We start from the raw sequence: 26,146 nt of genomic DNA on the forward strand, positions 1-26,146 counted from the left end.
TTATATATTTATAAACATTTTAATTAGACGTTCCTTGCATAATAATGTTACCTAATTTAAACATATATTGACAACCAATATACCGTTTTTTCTATGGCATTAAATATTGACAACTATTTCATTTATTCAACTAAAATTATGTAATATAATTTATAAAATGTTAAATGTTATAGAGATTTAATTTTAATATATCATCAATGGAGATTCTTTTCTAAATCACGATTGGTTTATTTTAAATTGATTATAAATATAAATGTTAGCTTTTATGTTTGTTCTTATTTATTTGGTGTTCGCAAGAACTTTGTATTAGTTTTGGCGTAACTTTGAATAATTTTAGTATATTATCAATGTAATTTGATATATCTTTCAATTATATGAAATATCAAATAATGACATTTCATTACTATTGTGATAATTTAGTTTACATATTGTATTTTCACTAATCTTAACAGTCTTATTTTTTCTAATAACCGTAACGCTTTTACTAAATGTATTTTTTACAAATCTCATAATATCTTATAATTTTTATCTTACTTTATAATTTTTCATAACTATGTTATTTTCAAGATTGACTGCTTTAATAGTGTTTTTTTCTCAGTTTATTCAATTTTATATTTCATTGTACAACATCATCGTTTGTATGTATTCTGAAATTTCACTTTAAAAATGCTTAATGTTTACACCTTGATATTAATTTTTTTAATAAACTCATGTAATAATTATGGAATATATATCTCATTTTAATTAACATTCACTTCCTTTATTATATCAAATTCCTCATTAAACGGATATACTTTTGGAAAATAATAATTATAATAGGACAACATTATCTAAGACGTAAATGTTTGATATACTTTTGGAGAAAAAAAATCAGGATCATTAAAAAAATTTATATAAAGAAAATACAAATTTAAATTTGTTGAAATTATGGATGAAATTACTGGCGAAAATTTATTTTGGAGGGAGTTGTATTTTGTAAGGTATAATAATATTACAAAATTTGAAATATCTATATTTGTTGTGTAAATTAATAATTTTTATTGTTACTATACAAAGATAAAAAAAGTAGGTTGATATGATATACAAAAACATAATAATTTCAATGATATTTTAAAATCATGCCAAAATTAACCGGATTCTTATGACATAAAAATTAAAAAAAAAATCATAATCATCTCTAATATATAAAAGTAACATTTTCGTAATTAATGTTAGTTCCCAAGATAGTTAATTTTTGTTTTGTTAAAGGTACCTAATATCTTTTCATGTTTATTTGAAAAGTTTCAGAAAAGTAGTTAACTGATTTCATGTAATTTGTGACAAAGAAAATCGAAATATATGAATACATACATTTGATATAGGAACAAAAAATAATCGAAAAAAATATAAAAAGCGAAAGAAGGTACTGACCTTCTAGCACACAAGAGCGAATGTTTATAGCAGAGAATGATGATGGAAGTTATAAGCAATATTAACGATGTTGTAGGAGAAGGTTTGAAGAAAAGAAACGATTGAAAATAAATGTGAGTCGCAGATTCAATGATGAATCGTATATTTATGTGATAATTTGAATATGATTTTTCGGTATTAATGATTTCCTAATAAAAAAAGATTGTATATTAATGGTTTACTAATATAAACAGATTTATATTAATGGTTGATATTAAGGCCTTGATTGAAATGATTTGTTAGTAATATGTTTTTAAAATTGACCATATTAAAATCTTCATAACTGATAATTGAAGATGTAAAATATGGAAACCTTTTATTGGAATTAAATACATTCCATTTCAACGAATGTAAGTTATTGATTGATGATTGGAAAACATTTATTGGAATTAAATATATTCCATATGGGGAAGATGATGTCATCAATTTGATCTAAGAGTGGAAAAAATAAGATTGAAATACAATCAATGCTCCAGATTATTTAAGATGATATCATAAGGTTTCTCTTTTAGTAATATTTAAGATAGTTCAAAAACGCATCAGTAACTCGATGTTATAAAACGTGCTATTATGTATGATTCAGTGAAAAGTTAGCATAAGCATATAAGTCGAAGTTAATCTGTTCCTTTTATGCTAAGAGGATTAAAAGCGATATCTTGGGCCCCTCGATGATTTTGTTTTGACTTATGTGTCGAGCCCAGGCAGAAGTTTATTGATGTGTTCAATTAAGTTCTATGTCGAACAAATCAGAAACTGGGAATTAAAATGTTGGATAGTGAGTATGACTTTAATTCCATGTATTTGTCCACGCGATATCTTGTAGAACAGATGATTATATGATCATTTATCTAATGGACGTGTCAGAGTTCGACAGTGTCTTTTTTGAGAGCTACGATAGCTAATCGGATTTTAAGTTACATTGGCAATTACAGTTATTAGACTTATCCAAGTAGGAGACTATTGGAAAAGGTGTGTAAGCCCATATCTATAATTGGTATGTACTTGAGACGATAGTAGCATGGTCTATTTGGGTTGCATTCATCAAAGCAATATGTTAGGAAGGATATCTGAGTAAGAGGTTAATTATAATTTATTAATATATTATAAGTATGATATATTAATTGAGGAATCATATTATTTAATTAGTATTGATCAATAATTAATTTAAGAATTAATTTAATGACCAAAAGAGACTAATTAAAATGATTCATATGGATTGGGCTAATGATCCATGATTGATTTGTGATGGGCTTATGGGTTAGTCCATGAAGTGGTTATCTAAATCAAATGGGTGGATCATAAGCTTATGGGTATGGATTAGGGTTACACATGACACTTGATAATCTATATATATATATATATATATATATATATATATATATATATATATGTGTGTGTGTGTGTGTGTGTATGTATTCATAAGCCAAAACCGGTTACACATACCAATTGTACTGTGAAGAGTAAGAACCTATTTTAGAGTCTCCATAACCTCTCCATATTCATCCTAATTGTTCTTGGTGTTTTTTTATTGCATTTGAGGCATCACACTTGTGGCACTAAGCTTTCTTGAGGCCAAGTTATTCATGCTACTACACAAGGTAATATTCTAACTAGTTTTTATGATTCAAATATCACCTTGCATGCTAGTTTAAGCTTCGTGCTTTGGAAAATGTTTATTGCATGTGTAATTAGAGAAAAATTAGATCGAAAGAATTAGGGTTATATGTGCACCATAGGAATGTTAGAGTACATAAAACCCAATAATTTTATCACCAAGATGCCGAGGACGACGAAGGGTTTCAATGCTATTTGGGTCATTGTGGATCGATTGACCAAGAACGGCCACTTCTTTGCTATACGGGAGAGTTCATCGGCCGAGAAGTTGGCCTACTTGTATATCTGCGAGATCATTGCTCGCCATGGGGTTCCGGTCTCTGTTGTCTCAGATTGTGATGTTCGGTTCACCTCTTATTTCTGGCAAAAGTTCCACGAGCAACTAGGCATGCGAATGCAGTTCAATATAGATTATCATCCACAGACAAACAACTAGAGTGAGCACACCATATAGACTCTCGAGGATATGATGAGAACCTATGTAATTGACTTCGGTGGGAGTTGGGACTCCTACCTACCTCTTGCAGAATTCTCCTACAACAACATCTTTCATTCCAGTATTAGCGCCCCACCATATGAGCTGTTGTGGGTGGAGATGTCGCACCCCAGTCTGTTTGGGTGAGATCGGTCACATGGTGATGTGACAGAGAGAAGTAGTTCTGCAGACTACCGAGAGGATTCAACAGATCAGACAACGGCTGAAGACCGCTCAGAGTCGGCAGAAGAGTTACGCTAGCAGATGCCGATTTGAGCTGGAGATCTAGGTGGGTGACATTATATTCCAGAAGGTCTCATCCTAGAAGGTTGTGATTCACTTCAGGCAAAAGGGGAAGTTGGCTCCTTGATACATTGGGCCATTCAGGATTATTGCCATAGTTGGCGAGGTGGCTTATAGATTAGATCTCCCTAAGGAGTATCGTCAGATCCACATCACTTTCCATGTTTCACAGCTATGAAAGCGTATTCCGGACGAGGCGACAGTAGTGTCATTAGATGATATTCAGGTCAATGAGCACCTGAATTACGTGGAGAGGTCGGTGGCTGTTCTTGAGAGGAAGGTGAAAGTTTTATAGAACAAGGAAGTACCTTTGGTAAAGGTACAGTGGGAACATATGAGGGGATCTGAGGGGACGTGGGAGTTGGAGGCAGAGATGCGGGAGCACTTCCCATACTTGTTCGCCGCAGCATTCTTCGACGACGAAGTGTAGTTCAAGTTGGAGAGAATTGTAACACCCCGAATCCTAGGTACAAGTTTAAAAGCATTATCTACATATTAATGGGCCTACTCGACGAGTTGGTTGCCCCTAACTCGTAGTGTAGAGGCGGGTTAGCCCGCGTGGATCAATAGATCTACTCGATGAGTCGGAGGACCCGGAATCGACGAGTAGGAGCTGAGAGATGAAACCCTAATTTTTAGGGTTTGAGCCCTATTTAAAGGACCTTAAGTCCCTTCCTCCAATCCTTTACCACCCTCTTGACGGCTAGAAGAAACCCTAATCAATATTTCCTTTTTCTTGAGTGTTTGTGAAGTCTAATGAGTGATTTTGGTGCATTTTTTGAAAGGAGGTGTGCAGTATAAGAAGCTTGGAGAAAAAAGGAGCTTGAGAATCTAAATCTACTTCATCTTGGCATCATTTTGGAGGTAACAAGACATTACCTGGGCTTATCTTTAGCTAAATCTCCTCATGTTTGGGCTTAGGGCCATCTTTAGCTCATTTGGAAGTCATTTCGAGTATTAGGACAAGATATAAAGTTGTAACATCAGATCTGGACTCCCCTTGGTCCCTATAACTATAAATTTATGAGATTTGGCAAGCTTGGGCCTTTTCTTTTGAGTTAATCTTTCCCTTAGTCTAGTTTTGACATTCAGGACCATGTATGCACGTAAAGTTTGCAACTTTACGTGAAAACCATGCCCTAGGAGATTGGATCTGCAATATGGAGCTTTGGGGTGGCTTAAAAACATTTGTATGAGTGATGGACTTCATGAACTCAATGATTCGGGTGAAGGTTACCTGTATTTGATTCTGCTTGAACTCGGCGACTCGGTAAGCAGACTCGACGAGTCAGTTAGGGTTTTCCCTAACATCTAGACACACATGGACTCGACGAGTTGGTTGGAAACTCAGCGAGTCAATTAGGGTTTCGGGTGATTTATGAGTTCTTAAGGAACTCAACGAGTTTCTAGCTGCACTCGACGAGTCGACCTAACATGGATTGTTACTTTGACCATTGACCAATGGTCAGCCAATTGACTTCTGGGTGTATTTTGGTAATTAGGGAACATATGGAATTGGATCATTGGTGGGTGAGCTGTATTTGGAGGAGATTGATACTATCATTCAGAGCAACATGAGAGGTGAGTGGTCCTCTCTATACTAACAAGGTCGAAGGCACCAATGACGACCCTTTTTGGGTTTGTACCCGGGTTTATTGCATGATATGCTTTATGATTTGTATCCTGGTTATAGGATGGCTGCTATGTTAGTATCGATTATATTAGTATCCTTGTTATAAGATGGTTGCTATGCTAGAGATCGGTTAGATCAGTATCCTGGTTATAGGATGGTTGCTATGCTAAAGATCGGTTAGATCAGTATCCTGGTTATAGGATGGTTTCTATGTTAGTGATCGGTTAGATGGGTATCCTTGTTATAGGATGGTTGCCATGATTCATGATCTGTTAGATCTGTATGACTATTTGTTTATATGTATGTGCACATGTTTGTTGGTTTAGGGGATTGGGTTGAAGCAGGTCCTGCTTTGTGTTGTAGGCCAAGATACTCAGGGATGACCGGATAGACTGCAAACCCGAGAGGGCATATAGTCAGGCCGAAGGCCCGACGAGCGGCCCAGATTGGCTGAAAGCCTTGAGAGGCGGTCAAGACGTGCAGAAGGCATGGAGAGAAATCCAGATAGACTGATGGCCTAAGAGCTTACCCAGTTGTTATAAATTTTTTTAGGTACTTCATAAGAAATACAAGGTTTGACTGTACTGATTTACATTCGCAATCATGTTTCCTCATTACACTCTGATGTAATTGAATACTAGGTAAGCTCTTAGGTTGTACTTATTATGCTTATATTTATATTCATAGTCGTTGTCATGAATATATAGATAAGATTTATCAATAATTCCAATTATAATGTTGGTTGATCTACTTACAGGATAGGTGTCTAAGATTGTCATGTTGGCTTGGTTGTTGGATTTTAGAAAGGCTATATGCTGAAATCACCATGCCCCCTCCCTATCCGTCCTGACTGATCCTTATTTGATAAAACTTGTTGTGTTCATTGGGATTATTGAGGGATCTAATTTTCATTACCAGTTCATGATAGAAATTAATAGGTTAAAGTATTATAGGTTAGTACTTATTTGACGCGTTACCTGTTAAGCCAGAGGAATATCTGTTAATCGTCGGAGTAATTGTCCAGGTGAGTTCTTCTCACTATAGTATATACTCCAATATGTATCATCTGTATGTTAGGATATAGTGACCTTGTAGTATGCACTTAGGCAATTAGACTTGGATAGTTAGTTTCATGTTATGTAGATTGTTGCTATATGTTGATATGTATATATGGAGTTGAGGGCGGACTAGCCTTGTGCTGAAGGCCAATAGACTCTGGTAAACTAGCATTATGATAAAGGCCAAAGTGCAAATCGGCTATATGCTGAAGGAAAAAAGGGTGGACTAGCTACATGTTGAAGGCCAAGGGCGGTCCAGATTTATGATGAAGGCCATTATGTGTATACGTTGTAAATATATTGTAGGATACGATGATTTGGGGGAATTCACTAAGCCTAGTGCTTACCTAGTTGTTATAAATGTTTTTAGGTACTTCATAAGAAATACAAGGTTTGATTGTACTGATTTACATTCGCAATCATGTTTCCTCATTACACTCTGATGTAATTGAATACTGGATAAATAAAAATGAAAATTTCGAGTTGAAAAATCGGGACGTTACAAAATGAGTGCAAAATTTTTAATTATCTGGCTTATCCTTTAAAGTCATTCTCAACTTCTTTCTACATTAAGTAAAAAGAATTCGAGAGTACCAGTTCACCACGATAATATAATTAGTTTGAGACATGTTATAAGCCTAATTAACTTTGTTATTTGCTTAAGATTTATTGTTATCATGGTTAATGTCTATCAGACATCAAACATGAAAGCTCCTCCATCAACCAAACTTTCTCCATTATGTTTAAGGTACAACCTTCGTCTCTTCTACCCCATATCAATGTCATTTGCATACTGAGAGCGATGTTTAGAGGGTATTTGGTCGAGCTGGTTCTAGGCTTCGACATTGGGGACATCGGCCAATGATTGAGTAATCCCTAAGTAGGGGAGAACTGGGTGTTATGATTGGAGGATCATTAGTTGTTTAGGTAATTTGAATGGTTATTAAGTTGTCAAGGTGTAGCTGAGGCCAAGTGGTGGTGAATCGCTTGGTATTATTGGGAATATTTCCAAGTGCAAGTGAACCAGGAGTTTCATATTCAAGGGCAAGAGGACAGCCAGTTCTGGTTGTGGGTTGAATCGAAGCTTAGGCAAGTAATAATACTCAATAGTCAATCGTAATTTGGGAAACAGATGTTGAGGGATCAAAGTTATCTTGTCCGAAGATGAGAAGCATCGACAATGGCTCATTTTGGGTTCATGTATAGGTTCAGGTCATGGGTGGTGTGAGGGCCTCTCTGCCTGTTCTTATCTGATGAAGTCTTTGGGGTTTGAAGTACGACATGAACACCTAACAATGTCTAGCAGGGTAGGGGAGCCCATGGAAATCTACAGGATGTTGTTAGTTTATGTTCTGGCATGTAGCATTTATTTTGCTAATGTAGGCCATTACGGTGGTGATTGTAAAAATGTGGGAGGATCACAACATTCGATTGGGTTGAGTCAGACTCGTTATTGTTGTGTAGTCTCTCCGTGTTAGGGAATGATGATTGTTAGATTTGTAGTGATGGTTAGGCTTGTATATCTCTCGATTGTGGGTGAGGCCCGTTTGGTTATGTAGCTTGGTTGAGACCCGTGTTGAGGCCCATTTGGTTATGTTATCTTGGGTGACCAGACTATTTAGACATTCGACGATATGCTCATGGTATGTGGTTTTGGTCATGAGTCTCCAGTCCAGTGATGGAATGATGGCAAGATCTGTGTGTTTTGTGATCTTAGCGTTCTAGTGGATTAGACGGTGTTACATTGTATCATGAACCGATGAGTGTATGACTAATATAGGTGGGAGCCAGTCGTCATATGCTTGAGACTCTTTGGCCTCATATCATTAGTATTTGGCATGGTTGGGTGTTAGTCATTTTGGGGGTCGGAAGGCTCAGTGACCAACTGGTTAGGTCATGGGGTTAGAAATTTTTGTTTTTCATAGAAGCCTTAGTTTGGTAGCAGAGGTATCTTGTCAAATAATTATCTTTGTGGACAACTCCCCAACTGCTTGAGGGTTGCATGGTAGAAGTTTGGTTACCAATGTTGGGTATTGATCTTGAAACTTTGGATCGGGAAGTTCGATCTAAATGTCCTAAAGGATTTTTTTTGGTGGTGGAACACCTGGGATGACACGGTATTTTTGGATGCAATGTGAGATACATGGACTGGCCACTATTACATTAGTGAGCATAGTGGGCTAATGATGTCTTTGCATAAAGTCAAGTACATATACGCAGTCTTTTAGGCAGGAATTCTATAATGAAATATATTGGAATCCATGATCAGGATGTTCTGAGAATCTATTATGTGTGTGTTGGCGGTGATCCTAGTAAGGGACTAGGGTTAAGTATAACAAGAGGACGATCCTCGGTTGTAGGGCATGGTTTCCATAGTTAGAATGATAGGTGCCCGGGTTGCGGAGTATATTGTTAGTGTCATGATGATGGTAAGACGAGGATAGTCTTTTTCAGTTATACTCTTGATTAGAGTCTCGTGGGCAACCGTGTGTGAGGGTGTCAACTGCAACTATCGGTCAGGATTTATGCATTTCCGTCTTTTAGTAGCATAATGTGGAACCAGGAAGATCTCGGTTAGATCGGGCCTACGAATTTTTGGTCAAAATGATGTGATGTATATATGTTGGTACATCAACAGTTGTAGAGGCTTGTGTTGGGAATCACCTTTGTATTCGAGTGTAGGGTTACCTGTATCGACGAATGGTCAGGATCCTGTTTCCCAATTATTGGCGAGATAATGCAGGGTTTGAGGGGTTTTGGTCGAATGGGTTGTGGTTTAGAGTCATTATGGATATGATTTGAATGGTTTTGTCTGTCTTGAAGCCAACCGTGGTATAAGGTTATCAGATTTTGAGAAAAGTATTTAGATTTTCTTTTTGTTGGTTAAGGGTGACATGTTAAGGTTCGTTTCTTTGTCAGGGCATGCGATTTCCACTAAGATATGATTCAGTACTAGTAGCATAAGGTGTTCGTATGTGTGAGATGGTTTTTTCTGTACTGCATTTGGAATATGGTCGTTCAGACGAAGTCGAATCGTGTTGAAGAGTAAGTTGTAAGGAAAGATTTCGAGGACGAAATCTAATTTAAGTGGGGGAGAGTTGTAACACACATTTTCTAGATTGGATTTGTGTAGAGCATAAAGGATTTAAAGGCGTGTTTTTTTGGGGAAAAATCATGTGTCACGTCATAACAATAGGGTGGTCACGATGTGACGATCCAATATGAGAACGTATATCCACAAGATTGTCACAACGTGACAATAATGTAGTCACGATGTGACAATGGCTGTTCAGACCTTAGACTATAATTGTAGGGTTTTTCTTGTATTTAAGCATCTTCTCCCAAGGATTAGGTTATCCTTTTTAGCCTGTAATCCTCTATCACTAAACCATAACCTCCCTTTGAGAGTTTTGGTTCATTTTGGAGCAAGGATCAAGCAAGCCACTCTACTCCACCCTCAAAATCATTCTTTAGACAGTTTGTAAGACTTAGAGCTTTTACCTTTATGATTAATGTCTTGTATGTTTTACTCCATTATAGAAGTTTGTATGTTGGAATGAGATAAAGTCTGCAACTTTATGGCTCATCAAGGTCCCTTGAGGCTTATATCTTTCATATCTAGAGTTTGGTTGAGTTTTGGGAGCTTTGCATGAGTCTACGTTATATTCTTGCTTCTTGACCTAGTTTAGGTAAAGCACATGAATGGGTCATGCATGTCCATAAAGTTGACATTTTATGACCCTATAGAGCCCTGAAAAGCTTTCTGGAAAATAAAAAGTGAAGGCTTAATGGATGAAGGACTCAATCCATAAGGATGTTTCTCAGCTAGTGGTCACGACATGGGAGCATAAGAGAACAGATGGAGGCACCATTGCGATTGAAGACATATAAGGGCTTTTGATCACAATTGAAAGCGTAATGTGATGATGATGATATAAGTCCACTTTTATGAAAGATCTAGTATGCTCAAGAATCATATTAAAGTGATATTGCTAATTAACATATGATAATAATGGGTCACACTAACAGCTTGATACAATTGATTATTTATTAGAAATTGATTTTAAAGCTAAAACTAGAGGAAGAGGATAGGGCATGGGACTTTTGATTAGTTAAATTGAAGTTAAGGTCATGTCTTCCAAGAATGGCGGAGAACATGATCTAGGTACATAAGTGCTTACTTGGTTAAGAACTTATGAGTAATAACCTTCCTTTATGAAAGCTTGTAAGCCTTCATTTGTTGGAAACCGAAACCTTAATATGTCCTCCCCTTTCTCTCATTATTCTTCTAAGAAAAGATGATAAAGTTTAAGTTACTTGCATCCTTGCTTTAAATAAAACTTTGGTATTGGCTTAAAGCGCAAGAGTTGTAACTAACATGACATTAAGTTGAGTTATTTTTGGCGTCTCTAAAGTTCCTCATTCCCCATCAAATTTGAAGCCACCTAAAAGGACCCAAATAACTACAAAGGTTGTTATTTCTTCATCCCTTCTTTGGTTGGTGATTTAATCTTTCTACAACCTGGAGGATGATCCTTGCTTGGTGTAATTTGTTATGTTATTTTTGAAAATCATAAGTTTCCATTTGCCATTTTACTAGCTTATGAAACTAATTTTGAAGTAAAACCCAACATTTTATAACTCATAGAGAACCGTTGAGTAGGCCTGACAATCGTGTCGTGTTCGGGTTGGCATGTCACGGGTTGGCGGGTCAAAATATGCCAACCCAAACACAACCCATTTAAAAATATAAGGTCACGGGTTGGCGAATTTGGAACATAAACTCATATCACTACTAGAAAACAACCCTTTAATGACGCGCAAACAATGACACTCGCTGATAGAGGACGCGCATTGGTGTGTACCCTAAAAAATAATGTCAATTTCGCAAAATTTGAAGGATAGTGGACATGAATTTGTGCGTGCCATAAAATTAGTGTAAGAAAAGAAAAAAAAAAGAAATGCAGAGGGTGCCTTTCATAAAGTGTGCGTCCTCCAAATGTGTCGCTTTATATATTTTTTTTTGCCTAAATGCGCTATTGTAAAGGGGGAAAACGAAATCTTCTGAAATCCTAAAATTTTGAAGAACCCCGCTTCTACACTCCTCATTATCTCCCTTTTCATTCACTCCTTCCTTCTCTCTGTAAACCCTAAGCTATCGCCACTGCCACCGCCATTGAGCCTTCAAAACTCAATCCACACTAGAATCCTACAATATAACCCTAATAATCCTTTTGAATCAGCATATCCTTTTGAATCGGCTCGTCTTCCTTTACCTCTGTACTCTCTCTCTCTCTCTCTCCCTCTCTCTCTCTCTCTCTCTCTAAGCCCTAAGCTGCCACCACCAACATCGAACCCGATAAGCTTTAAGAGTTTGGAGTGCATCTAGAAACCTAAGCACACACTTCCACCATCTCAAGATACCGGTTCAAGATCGGAACGCCAATCCCTCTTTCCCCACTCAGATCCCACGCACCGCTGCCCCTAACCTTCTCCTTCAAAACGAAAGAAACACTCGATGATTCTTCCTCTACCGGTGGTCCCACCTCCGAATCACTCGAGACTGAAACTTTTGAGGACCGACTCTCGCAGTTACATCTGCATAATCAGAGTGGCAAATGGAAGAAAGTCGACCCATGGAAGAGCATGAAGTCCGGGAAGAAATCCGGTGGGAGTTCAGGATCTAGGGCAAACATGTACCTCCCACTAGTGCCATCGAAGGATCCGATTTCAGGTTGAGTTTGGAGTGCTTCTAATGAAATCTAATCATCGGCGATGCAATAACGGTTCTCTCTCACAATCGAACCCTAGATCTTGCTTCCTACCCTCCTTCATCTCTATTCTCTCCGTTCGACCACCAGACCATCCATGAGCACCGCCAATCGATGACGTCACGATGCCTGCAATTCCGACTCCTATCAAACTGACAATGGCATGACTTCATTTGACAGGTTTGTGTGTTTATTTTGGCTATTTTTTTTGTCTTTGCTTTGGTTTTAGAGAACCCTTTATCGTTTTAGATATAGATAACATATTTATTTTGGCTAGTTTCAGGTCTGTGTCAGTATATTTCCATTTCATAGATTCATAGTTTTACATGGGGTGATTCTAATAATCGTTTTGGATACGGATACAGATAACATGTGAGGAGAATGAAGAGTTGAAGAAGAAAGTGGAAGAACAGGCTATGAATATGAGAGATGCAGAGAGGATGAAGAGAGAGTTAAAATTAGTGGAAAGAGATATAGGAGAGGCAGAGATTGAAAGGAACAAATGGGAGGAGAAATATTTATTTTCAGGTATCATCTTTATATCCCAAAAATTCAATGTAATGCTTTTGTTGGGAGAGTTGATCTGGTATGTTTTTTTACGCCACATAAATATTTATTCTGCAACAATACTGTCTAAAAATACTGCTATTTACTGTTTCTTGCAGGTCCATTCTGCAACTACAATACTAGATAAAAACAATCCGGTGAAGCATGATAGAAAAGTGGGTATTTTCATACTCAAATTCCGCCATGGAAGCAGCCTCTCGCTCGTTAGCTTCTATCGATTGCAGTACCAGATTCACCGCCGGTCGCCATTCCATTTCGAGCATTGTTAGGGTTAAGCGATGTAATAATGTAACTCGTGTTGTTGGAACTGAACCGAAGCCCAAGGCAGTCGATCCTTTAAGGTCCATAATCGTCGATGGATCTTCAATCAACAACACTTCCACCGTACATTAATATTTTCTCTTGCTTTCAATTCTTACATGTAAGTTATTAGTTATGTGTTCTATCTGTGAAGAAATATTCATGTTTCAAATTTGAATTGTTATTGTCTGCAGAGAATGGAGACCGTTTCACAAGAGATTTAAAGAGTTAGGGCTAGATGGAAGAGAATGAGCAATTGGCGATCTGAGCACTCTTCCCTATCTTTACATAAATACATTCTTTATTATGATCTCTCACATGATTTCCTTCTTCAAACACAAAACTTTCAGCTAATCGATCTACTTTTCTCATTCCTGGAGCCAACCTGTTCCCATAGTGCTTTGTTGGCTGGTTAATTCAGCAAGGTATGTTCTATAAAGTTAGGTGTTTTTTTCATTAAATATATGTATTATCATTTATTGTAAGATCAATTGGAGAAAGGGCATTTTGGGTAACTATTATATATGCTCTGCTATGTTATAGGTTGTGATATACCTCATGCTGCGGAAGACAGTTCCAGAGGTTGTCTAAAACTCAAGATGTTGATCAATTCCTTGATCTGAGCCCTAATTTCTTTTCTATTTTTGGTTTTGGAAAGAATAATCTTTAATAGGGACTGATGATTTCTTTTTCATTTCTTAAGGTTGTCTAAAACTCCCATATTTATATTTTATCTTTTTTCGATATGCTTTGGGGCTCATTGAGTGTTACCCAGGTCGATGGTAGCCAACATAGTCAGATGAAAGGAACATGAACAAATAAAGGTGCACGAGCATCAATGCGGAGTGAAAGGTAACCACATCAGGAACAAAAATTTGGTTCTTTCTTTTTCTATAATTTTGCTCGCTCTTTTACCATCCCTAAATGAAAATCTATTTTGATCTTCAAATTTTTGTGTTCGAATCCTATATTTTCTAGGGCTTTGTCAATGGGAACGTGTTACCAAACGTAATTGCTTTTATCACCCTAGATTGTCTAAAAGCTCTCAATGAAATGAATATAGGTAACATGTTGTTTGCTTATAGCTTCTCTTCCAGCCATAATCATCGACAAATTTAACCCCCTTAGATGCCGCTTTCTATGTAAAAATTAATACAAATGAGAGTAATTATATGATTATAGTCATAATCGACTATAATAAAGTTGGGATAGTGTTTGAGCTTTGTTGTTTGAAATTGAATAACTAGATAACGATTAATGAATTTAGGATACAAAAATTTGGTTAATATCAACTATCTCAGATCTTAACAGATGGAATTAGTATTGGAAAGATGAAATTTTATTGACTTGAGTTCTAATTTCTTTCTTTGGAGGTAGATCCATTATGAACCATCTACATGGTTTTTTACTACAGTTTACTGACGAGTTTAATGTGAATCTATTGATCTTGGTTAAACGCTTGCTTTAGTGATAAAAACTTATATTTTAAAAACTCCCCTTTCAGTTTGAAATATATTAGCCATGTTTAATATGGTACAGCTTATCAGTTTCTGCACCACATAAGCACATATGGCATGGTGCCTAATTAATGAAGATTGACTTTTATTTTACATCATTTTAGAGTATTACTGTATTTGGCAAAAGGGGGCTATGGTCACTTTTAAGTATGTTTTTACTAAAATGGAGTTGTGGGCATTTCTCACTATCTTTTAACTTTCTCTCAACACCATGCTAAATATCCCCCCACTTTCTATTCCTTTCCATAGTTATAATTATTCCACCATATGTCATATCCGGTTTGGCTTTGATCCAAAAACCGATGATTACAAAGTCGTTAAGTTTACTGGTGTTGACCAACGAACCAATACCAGCCTGTCTAACGGATATTTCATTGAATATTGGCAGAAAATTGTAATTTATATCATGAGAAAAGGTTCTTGGTATTTAATCACTCAAAGATCATGTTTTTTCAAAGTTTAGTGGTATAACTCCAATTGGATCACTTTGCAAAATTGAACACAGGCATCAACAGGATGGTTAATTGTCCAAGGGAAATAAAAACCAAGACATTGGTTCTACTTGTACTATCTTTTTTTTATATTTACTTTCCTGATAATATTTTTTAGAATTAGGTTGATGTTGAGCCCCTTTTCTTAGAATTTCACAAAAATAGTGTGAAGCTTTATAAGAGGTCGTTTTCATAAAAAAACAGTTGTTGTGATGTCTTATAATTCTTTGTATGTAATATGAGTTAGTTATGGCCAAGACTTTTGGTTGTAGAAGAGGACAATTATGGATTCTGGTAATTGGCCTATAGTAGGTTTTGTTTTGCTATGAACTGATTTGTAAGATTCATTGACCTGAAGACTAAGGACCCTCATTGTTGGTATTTATGCTCCACAGAATTCTGCCTCCGCCTTTTCCTGCCTCTGGGGCTTGCTATTTCTTGTAAATTTCCCTACATGTATATGAAATAAAATTTAAATAGTTTTCTTTTTCATTGTTTTTTAAACAAAAAATCTAATCTACTTTTCTAAATCATTATTACTAAGCAAACAGGTGAAACACATACCTTGGGAGAGGAGAATGTGGAAGAAAGGTAGCGTTGATCCTCCACAAAGATTTGGAGATTCTTCATCTTCATCAGGAAATCATTTTCTTCATCTTCAAACTCCACCATATAACCCAATCAGATCAGTTCACAAAGATTTGGAACAAGCTCTTCATTCTCCCACAACACCCCTTCTGCTATTTCTTCACCGAAATGAAACGCATATTCCATAACATTTTATGACCGGAAGATCTCTCCATCTTCTGCATATATAATTTGAAGTGTTGTTTGTCCCAACGTACCATTCGCCTTGATTCCACATCCAACACATCTCCAGATGATAAACAAAGTCTGTAACAGATGTTCATCTTTTTCAATGTCTCAAAAACTTCGGTTGCTATTAAATAGCTAACAGCTTCATGTCTCTTATCTGGCTCCATTTTAAGTTTAGGATCAGCAAGAAATCCAAGAAAGAGTTTTAACAACCCCTTTTTTATTATCTTTTCTTTTGAATCAACCGGCTTAAATGCAGCATGATCAACATCAGATGTGTTTTGCTTATCTTCTATCTAAAACAGGGTATCTACCCCATCTTTTCCTTTGTATATGGCTCTAGGAAGAATAGATGTGATGGAGCACCATGTTTCATTGTACTGTGGTCTAAGTCTAGTAAGTTACTTATAAGATTCTTTTTTTTTCCAACATTAGAGGGTAAAGGAAGAATAGTTTAATTCACTACTAGTGGCATTAAGACAATTTTACCCCTCATAATGATTATTACACGAAAATTGCAAAAGGTGTATACTGAATTTATTAAACACAATCAGCTAACCAAACTTGCCCTTATTTATATTATCCCTTAATTCGTTATGTTTTCTATTTCATTCAGTAGGATGCTATTTTGGTTGATGTTGTGCAAATGGTGACTCAATTAAGAAGCGAAACACAGAAGCTAAAAGACTCGAATTCAGATCTCCATGAGAAAATTACCTTTCTGACCCTTGTGCTTTACACTTCATATCAAAACTACCTTCATAGGTTGAAAAAGCATCAAAAATAATGCCATGTACTTGCAAAACAATGAACATCTATAACCATTGTACTTAAATTTACTTTTATATAAAGTGTGAAACATGATGTTATAAAATTTTTTTTTGACTTGATATTCAATTTATTTTCTTGAAACTTGACTTGATATTTAATTTATTGCAGCATTATTTTCTAAAGGAAGATGGCGTGGTTCATGTTTATGCAGATAAAGATTGTAAGATATCATGATTCTTCATGGTGGTGGTGCTTTTGTCTTTAGTTTTGACTTTTTAGTGTAATTGTTTTCCTTTTCAGCAAAAGAGAGGAACCAGATGAGGTATTTGTTTCTAATCATTAGAATATGTGTTTCTTTTTTGCATGAATCAAATTTTTTTTCTTCCTATTTCAGGTTTTAATATTTCGTGATGGGACATATCTAACCTTAAAGGAGGTTTTTGAGAGCTTGTATTAACCAGGTAGCTTCACTAATCATTTCAACTAGTTTCTAGTGATGATAGTTGTTTTTTGTGTATTTGTAGAACAATTTTATATTCTTGTGTGGTTGCTTTTTAATGATCATAAGTATTCAATGCAGGTATGGCCTGGACCTGAATGTTGATCTATTAGATGTGCATGCAGACAAGAGCACATTCCATCATTTTGATAAATTCAATCTGAAATACAACTCATGTGGTCAGAGTAGGCTTCGGGAGATTTTCTTGAAACAGGATAATCTAATTCCGGGTACGTTTCACATATTAATGGGGTCTAAAGAAATTATATAATAAAACTTATGGTTTCTACTTTTTTAGTTCTTTTCCTTGCTGAGGTAACAAGTCAAGTGTTTGTAGATCTTGAAGCGAATAAATATCAAGTGAGTTTTGAAAGCCATGTTATATATATATATATATATATATATATATATATATATATATATATATATATACACACACACACACACACAAACACACACATTCCTTTATCTGTTTTGTTTCATGTATGACACTTACACTTGAAACTTTTACCTTTTGATAGAGTTATGCATGGCTTAATCCCCCTACGCTTTTTGACTTAATGTACAAATGACAACTTAATAGAGAAATTCAGCTCATTATGTGATAATTTCTTAATATTTCTCTCATTCATTTTAGGGAATTCGTGCAAGATTAGTTTCCAAAGATTTTGCTCCCAAGGTACCCTTTTGTGTTCTTTAAGTATTAACACTCCTTGTGAAATATGACTTTAAAATTTTCAATAATTAATTTTCTTTTTTCTTGGATTTGACAGTGGGATATTCCAAATTTGGATATTCCTACTTCTGAGCCTGAACTAAACCTGCCCATAACCTTGAGAGAGCATTTTCATGTGAACTTTCTAGGTTTATCATAGGAATGTCCGAATGACAGTTATGCCCTTCGTACCATAAAAAGTCATTTGGCAAAATGAAATTGCTGATGCATTTGCCTAGAAGTATTCATATGCCCAAGTTGTAAAAAGAATACCATTAGTTCTTGCAGAAATTAAGAATGCCGTCAAGGTGAGATTAAATTGTAAAAAAAAAAGACAAAAATAGCCCAAACACTTAAAGTTTGGACTCATTTTCATTTTATGTTTATTTTTTGTCCAGAGTATACATGATAATGGTGGCGGTAAATTTTGGGTTCCCAAAACTGATTGGTTTATTGTTGTGCTTAAATCTTAACAGCTATCGTGGAAACCTTCAACAACAGTTTTGGATCGACACCTTCTAGCAAAAGATATCATGTACGTGTTCATGTGCTGCTATTTTGGATTCGGGAACATCCTTGCTTACTGGCCTAACTGTATGTATCTCACGTGAAGCTTTTGTTAGAACTATTAATCTTTGGGATTTCAAGTTTTTCATATTTCTTGTATCTAATTAGTTTGTAAATTTGTTACAACGTCTATTGATTTGTTTTTTTTCTTTCCATGGAACGATTATTTGTATGACATTAAAGTTTATGCAATGGATTGTATTTTTTATATATGGTATTTTATCTTTTATTATGAGACATTAAATGCAAATTTAATTTGAAAATTAGTAAATCTATAAATAATATTTTTTTAAACATTTAAAATTACGCTACGCAAAAATGTGTGTCATCTTCATTTATGACATGACCTTTCTTGACAGAGGCTTTAATGATACGCAATGTGCGTTATAAACACGAGCGTCGTAAGGTTACGACACACAAATGCGCGTCGTCTTCTTTTATGACAGGGCCTTCCTTGATATGCATTGTGTGTCATAATTGTGCATCGTAAATGCGCGTCGTCTATAGACGACGTGCAAAAGTGCGTCGTCTCTCTTTATGACAGGGCCTTCCTTGACGCGCATTTGCGCATCGTCTGAGCGTTTTACGACGTGCAATGAGCGACGTAAAAGGCTGTTTTTCTAGTAGTGTATATGACCCGTCAACCCATTTATTTATACGGGTTCACAGGTTGGCGGGTTCGTGAGTCAGATTTGGGTTCGTGGGTCAGACCATAAAAAAATTGACAATTAAACATGAATAAATTCTTGATGGTTGATGCAAACATATCAAAATTTTAGACACTTAACTACTTAAGTTTTAAACAACCAAATGAAAATTAAAAACATTCATAGAAACATGTTCAAACTAAACATTAATACAAACATAGATAATACTTATTAAATATTAATACTTGATACACAAATACATTTAAATATATATATATATATATATATATATATATATATATATATATATATATATATATATATATATATATATATATATATTAAAAATATAAGCGGGTTGGCGGGTCAACCCGTTTATTTTTTGAGGAACCCATATATGACCTGTTTTATAAATGGGTTGGTATGTTGGCGAGTTGGACGGTTGGTGGGTTGAAAAACTCAACCCAAACCCATTTATTTTGTGTCGTGTCGAAGGTCGTGTCGCGGGTTGCCAACCCTACCGTTGAGAAGTAATCACAAGAAAGAGAAGAATTCACCCCAAATCTCACAATTATCAAGGAATGATGCACATCCCCAAATTTAAAAAGTTACCATTTAGAAAAAGCTTATCATAAGACGGTAAATTGACCCTAGAGTAGCATTTGGTGAGCAACAATTTGCAACGACAACGCAATAGAGTCAACATTAATGTATGAGACATGCAACAAAAGGATATAAGGGATTTTGGTGTATCATAGTATTGTATAGTTGCAATAATAGATAACTTACATAGTGTTGCGAGGTATCATCAGTTCATGGTTATATACGCTAAATTATTTTCCACTTTTATTAGAAGAATAATTTGGGAGAGAATTGGATGATGTGTGTAATACATTTCAGTATGAAATGCACCCAATAACATAGAATATTAATTTTTTTATTAGTGTATCTCTTATATATTGTCATAATTTTTTTCTTACAAGATTTGTAAGGATAGAGTGGGTAGGTGTGTCTAATATATCACAATACATGATATATTATCATCAGCTTTTGGTATCATGTGAGGAATCATAAATATTTAAAGAAGAAAAATAGGACAATAAATTGGTGGTACGTGTAATATATCATGGTACATGATATACCCATTGACACAGATTTTTCATGTCCTCATCAACCTTTGGTATCATACTCTGAATGATAATGCTTTAAAGAAGAAAGATAAGGTAAGAAGGGGTTGGTACGCGTGATAAACTATGGTACATAACTTAACCATAGACACAAAATTTCAAAATTTTATCTGTGTATGGTATCGTACAGTGAATCATCAAGTTTTATGATAAAAGACTTATTGTGAGAGAAAAGGATATCTCAGTCACACTGAGGTGTAATCAGTGAGAATCATAGACAATTTGTGAGTCATTAACTGAGAGTGGTTCAACTCCTATCATTATAGAGTTATGTTTATAGTTTCAACATAGATTCAATGCTTCACCATCAACTCTTTTTGATATGGTACAAGATGGAATTAAGAAAATTAGTAAAAACACAAAGAAACAATCAAAAAGACCCGATATGGTGTGTCTTTTCAAATGAATATTCATAAAGTACTTCATTTTTCAAGAAACTTGCCACACCATATTTTGTCTAAAGAAGAAAGACAAATTAGCACTCATTTTACACCCCAAAAGACATAAAAATATAGAGATTTAAGCACCAATATAGAGAAAGAGATGTTCTTATCCTTCAAATATGAGATTATTCTGATGGATTCCAAGCTTCGTATTTATCCTAATAAGAAGAGATCTGAAGTAGTACAGTCTTTGTAACCAATGAGTTAAACGGTTCTAATCTTTCTAACCTTGAAGTTATGACATTCAACAGGAGAAGACTCAGAGAAACAATGTGTGACATCCCCAATTTCACGGCCAGAAAAGATCAATTTGTTTATGCTTTATTTGAAAATCAGAGTATCCTTTTGAAGAAATATGTTGCAAAATTTGTTCCAAAAAATATATGATAAAGATATTATCAAAGCATTTCCGAAGAAATGTATTTTAATTAAAATAAAAACGTTAGGATGTCATTGTCAATACAGTACATAAGCATAAACAGAAATAGTACAAGCCTTACAACATCTATTATTCTAATGGCGTAGAATCCATTGATCTCTCATTAGAGCATCACTCTTGTTCTCTATTGCCACTATATGTAATACAAAAAATTGATTGGGTCAGACTTGGTATCCTGGTGAACACATAAGGTTTTCAACCCACAATAATTAAGTTCATTAATTTACATCATATCATTCAACCCGATTACCCATTCATGTTATCCTTAATTTTTGTCTCTAAAGCATCTAATTTAGGGGACCTAGCCTAACAATTATCATCGGGATGGACAACACTGCTTAGGGGATTCGTCAACAATATATGTCAAAAGGCAACCTTGGGGGGATGGAGTACACCTGGAGAATACATAGTTCAAAAACACCTATAGATTGCGAGTCTGTTAGCATTCCACAGGACTGTCTAGAATAGCCCGTGGCTGTCATCTATGCTTCGCTAGATGACTGAATCAGCTTAAACATCGAGGTCTCTCATCATTTATTTCATCATCTATATCATCTACCCATCTTTAACCATCATAATTATAGGTATAAAATACGTATACAGTTTAAATCGAATAAAACATCTATAATTTGTTCATCCATCATAGATATCATGAACACATATAATATGAACACATAGCACTTAATTTATATTAAATACTTCATATCTATGTGTAAGATGAAAGTAACTATGCACTCACTTGTTAAAGTGATGACTCGAAATTCGGGCAGCACTTCGCTTCTAACAATTTTCTTTTCCTTCGACGAAACCTACTACTATAATTACTAGATTTTAGTCTAATATTTATTGCAACTAATTATTAGTCTAGATTTATCATTAACTCAGATTCTACTTTCATGATCTATCAAGTAAGAATCAACCAGGTAGGACAGTTGGGAGGCAGGACCATTTCGACATATAGCTTTTTTGAAATCCAAAACACCAAGCAGACGTGACCAATCTAGACCCATCTCCCGTAAGTAGATCAATCAGTATAATGACTTTGAATCACTGATAAATCTTGTTTATAGGTTCATAATAACGATAGTGAACTTAAACATAAGTTATACTTAAAGTAGGGTAAGCATAACTCACTTACAAGGGGGATTAGCGAGGAGCCGGGTCCTGCGCGGGCAGAACTTTTGAGCCGAAAAATCTTCTTCTCGGGGCCTTCTGGCGCTCCAGGACTCGCCTCTATCACTTAGGAAGTGCTAGGGAATCAAAGAGAGGGTTTGGGGGTATTGGGAGAGAGTGGGATAATAATAGTGTGACCAAAATGAGAGATTTGCGTCTCTATTTATATGCTGGGAAATTGGAGTACGCGAGGCGTAATTAAGAAGTATGCAGGGCATACCAAGCCTTATGTGGGGCATAAACAGGTCATGTTTCGAGATCATATGCAAAGCCGTGGGGAGAAATGTAGGACTGAGATGGTGTCAGGTGGCACTCCGAGGTTAACCCAAAATTAATTAATTTCTAAAATCCGTAAATTTCGCATACTAGCTCCGTTTTTGACGTTCTTTATATCCACGCATAGGTAGTGACGCAATCTACAACTTTCATTTTAACTCCGTCTGCTACTTTTGACTTTATTTTTAAAGTTATATTTTAACAGACTTAGATAGTTAAAGTCCGTTAAAAATTCATAACTTTGTCATCCCGACGTTTGTTTTCATCTTTCTTTATATCATTGAGCTCCTATTAATGAGATATTCGATTCTCGTTTAGAATGTGTCGGCTAAAAATCGATCGTTCTAAAATTCGATTACTGGGCTACAAACTACTATGTCAAATCTTACAAAAATCATAACTTCCTATAAGGATGTCAGATTTTGACTTTATTTATATGCACGCTCTTGGTTTAACGTATACTATGACTTTTGTTTAGATAGTTAAGGCTAAAAAGTATTTTATCGCAAACTGACTTTTTAAGATACACAACGTCGTGCCGGTTTTGTTACAAAACTTCGACAAGTCATAACTTCTTCGTTATATGTCAGATTTTAGCGTTTCTTATATCACCGAAATCCATGTTACAACTACTTTAACATTCTTCATAGATATTGAGTGTATCTATTAATTTATTTTTGATGCATGATTTTATTATTATTTTATTACATCGTTATAAGCACGTATATTGTACATAAATCACATAATAGTCAAACAATACCTCTTCATTACTTTAAAATAGATTATAATTGTCGACCCTAAGTATTACATCATAATATTAACAACAAGTTACATAAATGGTCCTTATAGTTTGGTTGAATTCTCTGTTTTGGTCCCTAAGTTTAAAACTTGATAGGTTAGATTCATGTGGTTTGTGAAAATTACACTGTTGGTCATTGGTCCATATAAAAAGACCAAATTACACTTTCCTTCTTTTTTCTTTTTCTTTTAACAATTTATCATATATATATATATATATATATATATATATGTGTGTGTGTGTGTGTGTGTGTGTATGTGTGTTTGTGTGTGTGTGTGTGTGTATATATATATATATATATAATTCTTTTTTATTTATATTTTAATAGAATTAAAATAGATTATTTATAAAATTATTTTTATTTTTTAAATCAATTATCTAAATTATATAAAATCATATTATTATTATTATTATTTATTATTTATTTTATTTGTTTATCTTTGTTTTTGTGGTTTAAAAATCTTTTTATATTTTTGACGTTTTATTTCAATATACTTTTTAATGTTTTCTTGATGTTTTGTTCGTCATATATAATTATTTAATGTTGTTTTTAGGTGTTTTTTGCTTATAGACAGTACGAAAAGGCTGCACCATTAAGATCTGGCCTCAAATAATCTAGTAAGATTCTTTTAATCCTATCAGAAATTGGATTAATTGTTGATCTTCAAGATATTTGTGAAGTTTAGCAGTCGCACCACAAGTATAATTTGGAATATCATGAACAATTTTTCAATTCCTCCTAAATTTTAGTTAGTTTTGTGAAGTAAGTGGAGAAATCAGTAGTGTTTTTGTGAAATTGAATACAATTGTTGTTGGATTTGATAGATTAAAGCACCATAGGATTATTCATACCTTTGATGAAGTTCATTCTATATATGTCATGCAGTTTGTAAAAACAAAACAGGATTAAAAAAGTATTTCACACCAAACCAAATGGAATAGGTGGAAGAATCACTTGCTGGTAGTGAAATAGAGCCATAAAAAAATAGTTTGCTTTTGAAAGTGAAAACAACATAGTAACACCACTTTCATGTAGAGAATCAAACAAAATTGGATATTCAGTGGTGTTAGTAGAAGGAATTGATCATGATTCAACCGTTGATGAAGCTTAAAAGAAAACGAATGTGAACCGAGATTGCGAAAATTGAAACATGAATCGAGTTAATCTGATACCAAGAGAGAGAGAGAGAGAGAGAGAGAGAGAGAGAGAGAGAGAGAGAGAGAGAGAATTGAAACATGAATCGAGTTAAGCTGATACCATAAGAGAGAGAGAGAGAGAGAGAGAGAGAGAGAGAGAATGAAATGGAGAAAATATTCTCATAGATTATGAAATCAGAAAAGTACAACGAATATATACAAAAATCTTTTAACTAACTATTAATAACGAACTTGTAACAAACTAGGCATAAATTATGAAAATACCCTTAATTATGTATAAAATTAATAACATTTTGATTCTTCTTCTTGGTGGGGTGGATATATGCATGCTAAAAACAATATGATATATATATGTTTAAGTCATTCAATGAAGTTGCAAAAGGAAAAAAAAAAGTGATTTCATGATTACGGATATATAAAAATTAAGGATAATGAAAAAGGGAAAACAAATGGAAGAAATGGAATTATCAAGGGATTGTGAAACTCATCAAGGTTTGAAGTACAAACTAATGATAACGGAATTGTTGTAATACGATGATATTTATAGTTATCTTTCCCATCATTGTATTCCACTTTTTGCTTGAATAATAAATGGTGCTACTACACTACCTGGTACTCATATAAATTGTCAAATTATGGAGCTACACGCTATTCCACTTACACGGGTTACACGATGGAATTTAGAATGGTACATATAGATTTACTCATAATAAACCCTAGTGGCGAATCTAGAACCAAAAACCATGTAGTTCTTTATGTAAATGAAACTAAAAGAGTAAAGTACACGAATGGTCTCTATGGTTTATGGTTATTTGCACGTTTGGTCTCTAACTTATTGTTTTAACTCGGAAGGTCTCTACTGTTTGTTTTGTTACGCACTTGGTCCATTTCTTACCTAAAAAGACTATGTTTCCCTTGATTTTTTGATTTTTTTTTTAAATTAACACACCCCCACCCCTACCCCTCATCTTAATTACCTAATCCATCATTTTTCTCTATTTAAATAATAGTATTTTTAAGTAAGATAGAGACCAAACGTGTAACAAAAACAAACAGTAGGGACCAAACACATAACAAAAATAAATAGCAAGGACCTTCTGAGTTAAAAAAATAAGCTACAGACTAAACTTGTAAATTACCCCAAACCATAGGGACCATTCATGTAATTTACTCAAACTAAAAAAACAAAAGAGTAAAAATTACGAATTGTATTGGGTCGGGTTGTATACCTTAAAATAATTAAACATAACTCCACTATTTATAATAATTTTACATTTAAACTCTAACGTCTTATATCTTGAAATATATATATTAATAATTATATCGTTATCGATACTTTCTAAAACACTTTTTTTAATTAATGATATTAAACTATCATCCAAAAATTGAAATATATAAATATAAGCAGGAAGAAGTGGCACCCGGTGGAAGGATAATGATTGTTGGTGGCCTCGCCAGACGACGGATGACGGACAGTG

The 26,146-nt window shown here is 34.7% G+C and overlaps 1 long non-coding RNA gene across 13 annotated transcripts; it reads left to right on the forward strand.

The window, feature by feature from the left end:
• The first annotated feature begins 11,586 nt into the window (after positions 1-11,586).
• On the forward strand, positions 11,587-18,756 carry LOC145086708 (uncharacterized). Of its 13 annotated transcripts, none has more exons than XR_013700572.1 (14): positions 11,587-12,483; positions 12,669-12,831; positions 12,969-13,291; positions 13,365-13,595; positions 13,714-13,873; positions 13,946-14,022; positions 14,149-14,233; positions 16,934-17,087; positions 17,160-17,226; positions 17,346-17,494; positions 17,563-17,624; positions 17,902-17,943; positions 18,038-18,287; positions 18,456-18,756. It is a non-coding gene; the product is annotated as an uncharacterized LOC145086708 (long non-coding RNA). The 13 variants fall into 13 exon arrangements; XR_013700573.1 differs by lacking the exon at positions 14,149-14,233 and adding an exon at positions 15,730-16,300; XR_013700569.1 differs by lacking the exon at positions 14,149-14,233 and adding an exon at positions 16,611-16,787.
• Positions 18,757-26,146: the final 7,390 nt, after the last annotated feature.

The sequence above is a fragment of the Lactuca serriola genome, chromosome 2, assembly GCF_051521515.1.
Source record: "Lactuca serriola cultivar US96UC23 chromosome 2, Lser_US96UC23_V15, whole genome shotgun sequence".
In the NCBI taxonomy this organism is placed as follows: domain Eukaryota; kingdom Viridiplantae; phylum Streptophyta; class Magnoliopsida; order Asterales; family Asteraceae; genus Lactuca; species Lactuca serriola.